This window comes from Polyodon spathula, chromosome 1, assembly GCF_017654505.1.
Source record: "Polyodon spathula isolate WHYD16114869_AA chromosome 1, ASM1765450v1, whole genome shotgun sequence".
Lineage (NCBI taxonomy): Eukaryota > Metazoa > Chordata > Actinopteri > Acipenseriformes > Polyodontidae > Polyodon > Polyodon spathula.
Window position 1 is genome coordinate 5865250 of NC_054534.1, and position 9272 is coordinate 5874521.

Consider the following 9272-nt stretch of genomic DNA (forward strand, 5'->3'; position numbering starts at 1 on the left):
GAAAAGAAATATCTGATATTCCAAATTGATGTATATTGAAGTATAACATACAAGCAAAGAACCGAAAGATCTTCAACAGAAGAAAAAGAGGACAAGTGATCTCTATTTATACATACTTTCTGGCTTTTTGTAGATAACCAAAAAATCTGTGCTGATCTTAATTGTCTCTCTTGTGTTAGTGGTTCTCATGCTGGGGTCAGCAAAGGTTCACAAGGAGGTCCCTGGGAATTTTTTTTTTTGTTAAACAGTATAAATATTTAATGTTGTATCAGTACTGTGGTGAGAGACAGGCAGTGCTGTACATACAGATAATTCAATAGAGATAAATCATCTACTTCATTGTACGAGAAGTGATCTTTGTTGTGGTGAGAGATACTTGCAAACAACACGATACATTTACATTTGCTTTTCATTTCTCTTTCTTGTTTGTTTATGAGTTGCCTCATCCCCAGTTTTCAATTGGGGATCACTATTCAAAATTAGTTTGAAAATTGTCCCACCGAATGAAAAAAGTCTTCTGCAACAAAATATGGTCAATCGCATCGTGATCTACAGAGGTTGTGAGTGTAAGGTTTATATAGACCTCAAACCAGAAACACTTCATAAATGAGTCTAAATAACAAGATAACAGTGTATGCTTGTTGTTAATATCCAGAATACTGGTCATTTATAACGTTTCAGAACAGAAAGCAATGTAAGTATTGTTCAAATAGAAAGAAAAGCTTTTTTTGCAATAGCCATCTGCACTATCACTGTTGATGTTAATGTTTAGGGTTTTATTTAGTTGTTTACTTATTATATGACTATATTAAAAGCAGTTAAGCATTATTAGAACTATGACAGTTAAATATAATTGTTTATGCTTGATTTATAAATGGCTTGAGGAATTCAGGTGCTGTGAAATATTCACTGCAAAGCATATCTTACTTCAATTGCATAAATTCCATTTTGGCTGTAGGGAAAACACAATCTTGGTTTAGATAAACTACATTTCTTATTCTAGATTAATAAACATTCTGACATTTTTGTTCCTACGTCTGTAATCAATAATTTTAATACTGAAATGTACCAATTGGGAGCACAGACCTATAAACATATTGTTGCTGTAGGGTACATTTTAAATGCCCAAACCATAATCAATAAAGAGAAATTAGCTATTGATTGAAAATAGTTTTATAACAGGTTACATATTGGTTTGCTCTTTCAAAAATTCAGATATTTCCTCTTTGGGAATAAAAGAGTGCAATTACTGCCATGAAATAAAAGTGTTACATGACCTTTGGTAGAATTTTTCATTTCTTTGTGAAATTATTAGGTTAAAATCTGACTACACAGCTTTGTGTGTTATCAGGGTCAGCCTTTAATTATTAGAAAGGCAATGTTAAAATGAATGTGATCAGTATATAAATGTTTAATAAGGAGATCTGCTTCAAAATATTAATAGAAGCTTCAGTGTGAAAGCACTGAAGATAATATAACTGTTATGAAGACATTTACAGTCTTTGAAGAGAAGCAGCGGAGTTCCGAAAAATATAGTGTTATACGTCCCCATGTGTTGCTACAACTGTTTAAATAACATACCTGTAATTTTTCTTTTCATTGTTAACATCCTGACAGCTTTTTACACTTATAACTTTAAAGTCTGCTCCAAAGCTGTTTTCAATTGGATTGAGATCCTGGGATTGTGGGGGCCACAGAAGGTGTCCGAAGTCCCTGTTATGCTTCCCAAACCACTTGTGCACAATTGTGGCTCTGTGGAGAGGTCCATTAAAGTCTTGATTGTAGTCATCACCATCAGTACATGCACAGCATTGTTGGTTAAAGTTGGTCTGCAGCAATGCAAATGGGTAACAGCACTACAGCATTTGCTCAGCCTTCCAGAGCAATCAAGGGACCCTGGGTATACCAGGAGAACATACCCCACACCAGGGCCATGCCAAACCCAATCAGCTAGATGGGTCCTTATAAAGTGGCCAGACAAAGTGTATCCATGTTGGGCATTGGGAATGAAAGTGTCAGTTTTAATGGATTGTTTCATGAATGCCTTTCTTTTATGTAAACCAGCGTGGCTTTGAAGGCATGCTGTTCTGCTGGGGCTGCGGGGAGCTGGGGCAAGATGGGCACGGAGGAACCGTAGATCAGAAGACGGTCTGCTGGAAGCCTTCACACCGCAGAAACTGGGACGGGTCAAGCTGTTTACTTGCGGGTCAAGCCATTCCATAGTTGTCAAAGGTACAGTACAGCGTGGCCTCACATTATACCTGCTTACTTTCAAGTCCTTAAATTCCTCAAAGACTTCTAGACACAGTTGTGCCATGGGTTCATCACAGAAAAACAGAAAAAAGTTAATTATCAGTTAAGCAAAACATTTCCTTTTTAATGGGTCACCCAGTATACAGTGCTAAAACAATTACATTTCAAGGTCAGAAAAGTCCTGCAGCTGCCTGAATTTAATTCTGCTAATTTCTTATTGTTAATCTTAAAGTGTTTCTTAGCAGTTGGGAATCAATAGAGTCAAGATACCCCATCTAAAAAAAAAAAAAAAAAAAAAAATTCCAGAATCTGGGTTTAAGTGGGGCCCAACATTGTTTTCTGTGTAGCAGAGCAATAAAGCAAACAGGCACAACATAAAAAGTATATGGCAAGTTATGTTGCCTCCAGCCATGTGTAGCAGTCCCTATAATAATGCATGTTGTTTTCAACTATTGGATGTTAAGCCAGATTCTGTTGTAAATGATGGGTGTCTTTTGGTTCAATGTCTTTACAATAGCGTCAGGTTCTACTCTCTCCAGGTTGGTCTAAGAATTCAAGTTTAACACTTTGAGATGCTCAAGCCACAAACAGAAAAGGCATATGCATTAAAACTATTGATATATTTGGGAATGTGCTGGTAATACTACTGCTCTACTCATTTGCCAATGTAATGGAAATTTGATGGGGGAAGTGAGGGCACTAGTACATTAACAGCAAGCTGCAGTAAATCAAGCTGCAGATAAGGCTTATATATCACACTAACGGAGGGAATCTACCACAAGATCATTACAGTAAAAAGGGACACATTTGATTGATTGAAATGGTATGGCCGACTTGGGTAAATCATACTAAGTGAAGTGACATTGCAGTTTCACATATCATATTTCTGTCAAGACAATGATGGTAAAAGGCATTGTCATCAGATGATAACTGACAATAAGAGGCATCCAGGAATTAGATTTATTACGGGTTTTAGCTCCAGAAAAAGTAGTCATTTTTGTGCATTGTCACATATCAAATGATTGTAAATCCTGCATCAACGTAACGTTGTAAAGCAGAGCCACTTACATTCATGACAAAGAGCCAGACATAAAGTATTTACTGTTCTCATTCATTCTGCCCTGTGCGCTCAAATATTTACTTACTGTAAATATATAAGGTGCAACTTTATATCCTGCCTTTATCCCCTGTCTTCCTTTGATATTGCTAGAAAGAAAGTTGCTTTTGCTCACAGACTCTTAACAACTTCAATGCAGGCTGACTTGTAGAAAGGATGATGACTCCTCCAGTACTGAAGACATTCACATTTAAAACACAGCTGTTTAGAGAATAGCATTTCAATAGCTCTGTGGGGGACTGAATAGCAATTTTGCAATCTGATAGTGACTTTAAGGTTGTGATTAAGTTAAAGGGGTAAAATTGTGGTAGCACAGTAGTTATACTTTAGTGTTTTGCCTCAAAATGTGTCACAGTGGAATGAGCCAATGGACAAAGCACTTTGTCTAGTGATGTGCTGTTAGAACATTGCATTGGGAATTTTCCTTGTGCATTTACTTTGCTATAATACATTTACATTAATAGGTTATATTAACAAAATACCAGTGCTGGTATGACCATTTTTTGAATGTTGTTAAAAAAATTATAGGAATATTCTGTCATTTTGAATTAGCTAGAAATCCAAGTAACATTGTACGATACTACAATAAAAATATCTCTAAGGTCTAAATTTAAACCGGTACCCCATCAAATAAAAGGGAGGGTTAAATACTCTTCTGTATGCTATTTATTTCAGACGTTGTTTGTATATCATGCAGTCATTTATTCATTCTGCTATATAAATGAATATGGGCATTAGTTCCACCAAATACCTTTTAAGTTTTAATGAAATATTAGTCACGGCACTGTAAAAAAAAAAAACACACACAATCTGGGAGCGAAACATGAAAACATAAAGTAGATTGACTAACAGGAACATTATTCTGTTAATTAAAGATGATGTGCACATGTGCAAATCTAGCATGGGGTTGTGTATGAGTACAAGTATTGTTTTAATAAAAATGAGATGCTGTTGAGTACTTGTTTCATCAATGCTGTTCTTGTTAGACTCCAATGGGAAGTCATATTGCCTAAAAATTAGTCAAAATGCAAGCTAGACATGAGCTAATAAAACCTGGACAAGATTTACCATATTTCAAAGACACAGTCCAGATGCTTTCATAGCTCAATGCAGAGTATCATTTTAAACAATTCACAGGTCATCTGCATTATGAGTTGCCATCATACAATTAAATGGGAAATTTAAAGATGCAGGGTTGCACAGTCATGGTAAATTTGATAGTTTTCTATAGGTAACAATGACCTTACAAAAATATTACTGTATGTGTTAGTACACCTTTGCTTGAACATGCTGTACTCAAACATTAGTTCTGTTTTTTCATTCTTGTAATCTCTTTTAATTAAAATAAGACAAAACTAAATTAAGTGAGATTATGGAGAAGAAATAGACAAATATTTCAAGGACCTGTCTGAGTCTGTAAGATGTAAATCTTTCTAAATTTATTTTTTAATCACAATCCTATGTCATTTTGCTCATACTTGAATTAAAGGGCATATTTACAGGTTAACAGTAAAACCAAAAATTCCTACACACTGTCTTAGCACTCACTGTCACAAAGCCATGCGAGCAGAGAGCATGGTAAACCTTTTATCATGAAACACAGTTTACAGAACTCCACTGCTCTGAAGTTTGGGTCTCACAAAAGAGGCTGGGTCCACCCCCAATTAGTCCTATCGTGGTGTCATTTATCATTAAGCTGGGTAGAAACATGATTTAAGACTCCTTTTAAAAAAGTAGTTTTGCTGTACAGCTTTAACCCTTTTTTCTAAAGCAAGTGCTTTGTGTGCCAGACAAAAATGGTAAGATATGGATTTGTACACTAGGTGGCACTGTAGGACTGATAATTCCTCATGGTGGGCAGTATGTTTTAACAGGTACAGCACAACTATAATTTACTAGTATAGCTGAAGCAGCGATTACTGTTATCTTTTAATAGATTTTTACTGGAAAATCAGGTGTCTGTTAATGTGTCCAATATCCCAGTGTGCTGACAGAATTTAATAGACTCATCATTGTTGACTTACACACACTGCTCTTTAACTAAAAGAACCATATAAAGATTGAGTTAGAAAACGAGCGACCGTATAATATATATATATATATATATATATATATATATATATATATATATATATATATATATATATATATATATATATATATATAGGGCCAAAGTGTACATTGCCTGGTATTACTTGATACAGACACTTAGTAAATAGACACCACTTTAGTAAATAGACAAACCAATCTGTTTATGAATGACCTCTTTCATATATGTGTTGTGTGATGAAATACACTGTGTGCTTGTAAGCAATGTACACTGAATATATAGCATTTCATCCTGTGATATCTCAGGCAGTTCCATATGGGTGTGTTTTGGATCCAGTGTCTGTATTCTGGGTATGATGAGTAGTACAATACCCGAACGGTGGTCTTCTGCAATGCAATGGGAGCCTTCTTCTGGATGTACCTGAACATACTGAAATGCATAGGGGTGGTATTCATTCTTATTATTTAATATTGGAATACTGGGTTTTAAAAAAATGGCACCATGTTTTGTGCAGTAAAGGAATGGAACAGGCTATTCTTTTGTATTTGAATTTATATTCTGAGTATTTAAGGTCATTTTGAATTAATGTTTGCATATTGTATCAGATAAAATGTGAAGATTAGGTGTTCCCTCAACATATTTTGTTTTTCTTTTCTCAAGAGAACATTTAAAATGACCTTGAGCAGAACCTTCACCAAAGAGGTTCACGTATTGCAAGAAGCAGGTCTGTTGACTATGAACTGACTCCTGTGTGAGGGTGCCATCACAAGACTTTTGTTTTATAATCAACTCCATATGTGCTTTCATGCTCCTATTGAATGTCACGTCAGATTAGCTCTCAATGTACTTTTATGACATGCCCTAAATCTTGAAACCTAACCTCACAGTTTTAAAGCAGGCGTTTGTTCCAGATCTAGGAGTCTCGTTCCATTTGTAACCCTGAAAAGATTCCTGTCAGGCTTGCAATACCTGGGTTGGATTTCAAGTTCAGGTGCAAAAGGTGGTTAGAGGCCGTGGTAAATGTTTGGGTAATCTGATTAACTTGAAAGTAAGATGTGTTCACTTTTATAAAATGCCTCAGGCTAAAGAGGGAGTAGCTTTATATATATTCTTATATCTATATATTTCGATATCCTTATCTATATATATATTATATATATATATATATATATATATATACATATATATATATAATATTATATTTATAAAATCAGTGACTTGGTGAAAGGGATGACTGAAAAAAAAAAAATATAGGCGGAGGGAGTAATTGTTTAGTCTGGGGGCAAGCCACGAAGACCTTGCTGAGGAGGCTGGCGAACCCATAAACAACGGCTTGCTGTAGTATTGGATGAACGTCATATGCATGTGAGAATAGGGAGGTCGTGTAGGGTTGAAGGGGAGGGACAACGGGAGAGTTCTAATGGTATTTGTGAAGAGGATTTTGTGAAATCTAATCCGAATGTAAATATTATAAATTAGCTCATTCGAGCATGTGGGATATGGGAAGGCTGGGGTTTTGTTAATAAATGCTCAGTTTTGGGTCTTAGTGGGGATACTGCAGTTGGTGTGAAGGTTGATGGGCCGGAATTACTTGCAAAAGGAAGTCGCTACATGTGAAAAAAAATTGAATTCGTAAGGAGGTAGTTGTGATGGGCGAGGCACAGTAAACTTGCTCCTACCTCGTACTTGGCTATCATATAATCTATTATTTTTTTTTTACTGTCCCCTTACATCCTTATGGTGTTTGCAGTCATTCTGTTTGGTTTTTACTGCAATTACTCAAACAGTGTGTTTTTTCTATGTTAACTTGATGCACTTCTGTGCCTGGTCATTTTTCAGAACCTCTTTACCTCTATTTTGTTTATTTGCACTGAAGACTTTCATTGCTTTTTTTTTTTATATACCCAGCTAAATTTCAGAATTTCTGGATTTTATTGCTGGGTATTTGTTGAAATTCAAGGCACGGCTTCACAAGGAATGCTGACACCTCTTTGATGCGAGCTTCCGTCCCTTGTTTTATAGGCTTCCACACATTTACTTTTTATATATATTTTGTATGTCTTTTTTATTTTGAGTAATGAACCGACCTCCTTGTCTTAATACCTACAAGAAAAAAAAGAAAAAGCTTTCAATGTCCCAGTTTTTCCAAGCAGCCTGACACTGCGCTAATGTCATTTGACAGAGATGGAGCATGAACCGATCATATAAACAAGGTCGAGTGTTTCTGGCAGTCTTGTGACTCCTTTGTGCACCTACTTGAAAGTGGTGCTGCCTGCCGAGCAGCCCTGTTTGCAAGAGCATGCAGTGCCCTGTGCAGCTGGTGGTGCTTTGAGGAGCACATTGCTGTGCTAATACCTTGTTAAGGCTGTTTCAGTCGCTGGGTCTTTGGGAGGTCAGTGTCAGGACTGCTTTAGTGTGAACCCTTCGTGTGTCGGGTAATGCTGAGGACATGTGGAACTTCCACCTTCTCACACCGCAGGGAGACGAGCTGCTGCAGGGCTCCCCTCCCATGGTGCTCAGCTGCTCATGGGTTAACTCATAAAAAAACAATATGTTTCTGATCAGAAATAATTACTTTGATTTGGGCTGCCCTATTTGATAAGTGAACTAGGCACATAACTTGGCAGGACTTTTTTTCTCATGTTGAATTTTGTAACTTTGGTATACTACAGGTGTTTAAAAAGTTGCTGGATGTTTTGCCCTGTGTGCCTTAGCCCTTTTCTTATTCTGACACATCCACTAACATGAGACAGAGTTAAGCTTTAAAATAGGACAGTAATTAGAACCATCATTTTTTTTTTATGTTATTTGGTTTTTGCCAGGTAAAGGGTTATTCATTTCTTATGCAAATTATTACATTTCCATTTGCTATCTTTAGCAACTTTTGATACAGCACTATCAATCTTTATTTAATTTATAAAAAATTATATAATACATAATTTTGCATATATATATTGTAATGTAAATATATATTTATGCAAAAAATGAAAAGCATATTCTATTTGCTTTGTGATGATAAATATTGGAATATAATGATAAAAATGTCTCCTTGCTTTTTAATAATATAATGAATAAATATAGAAAACAAAAAAAAAAAAAAAAAAATAAAAGACAAAAAAAAAATAGATATATATTTTGGTGTATTTTTTATTTTTATATTTTATATATTCCTTTTTTGTTTATATTTTTTTGATTTTTTATTTTTTGATTTTTTTCCTTTTTTTGGTTAAGTTTTGGTTTTTATTTTTGTTGTATAAAATTTGCATATATATGCAAAAAATGAAAAGCTCTTTCATTTCTATTTGCTTTGTGATGATAAATATTGGAATATAATGATAAAAATGTCTCCTTGCTTTTTAATAATATAATGAAACATTCTAATAGTTTTCTTAATGCATATAGTGTAGTACTGTGTTTAATAATATGTTAAGGTTGACAAGTTTACACAGATAAATTCCAGCTTGCTCTCTTGAACACAGCTCGTATCAAGCTGCCATTGTTTCAGCCCCTTCATGTATACAGGTCCTGGCGAAATGCTTTGTGTAGACGGTGTACATTATAAATCTCACTTGATATGAAAGGAAATAAACTCAGTAATAAGGAGAGACTTTCAAGGACGTGAATTATATATCATGACAGGAATACAGCTTTATAATATGTGAATTGTAATTGATGTCCATTGCAAAAACATTGTAAATTCTACCTATTTAACAGCTTTTTAAAAATGTATCTATTCTTGTGCTCTGCATGCTTTTTCAAAGGCTTTCTTCTATTTTTTTGTATTTTTTTTTTTTTGCTCTAATCCCTTGGCTAATTTCTCCATGCTGGTTGAGTGGTCAATTTTTGCAGTCA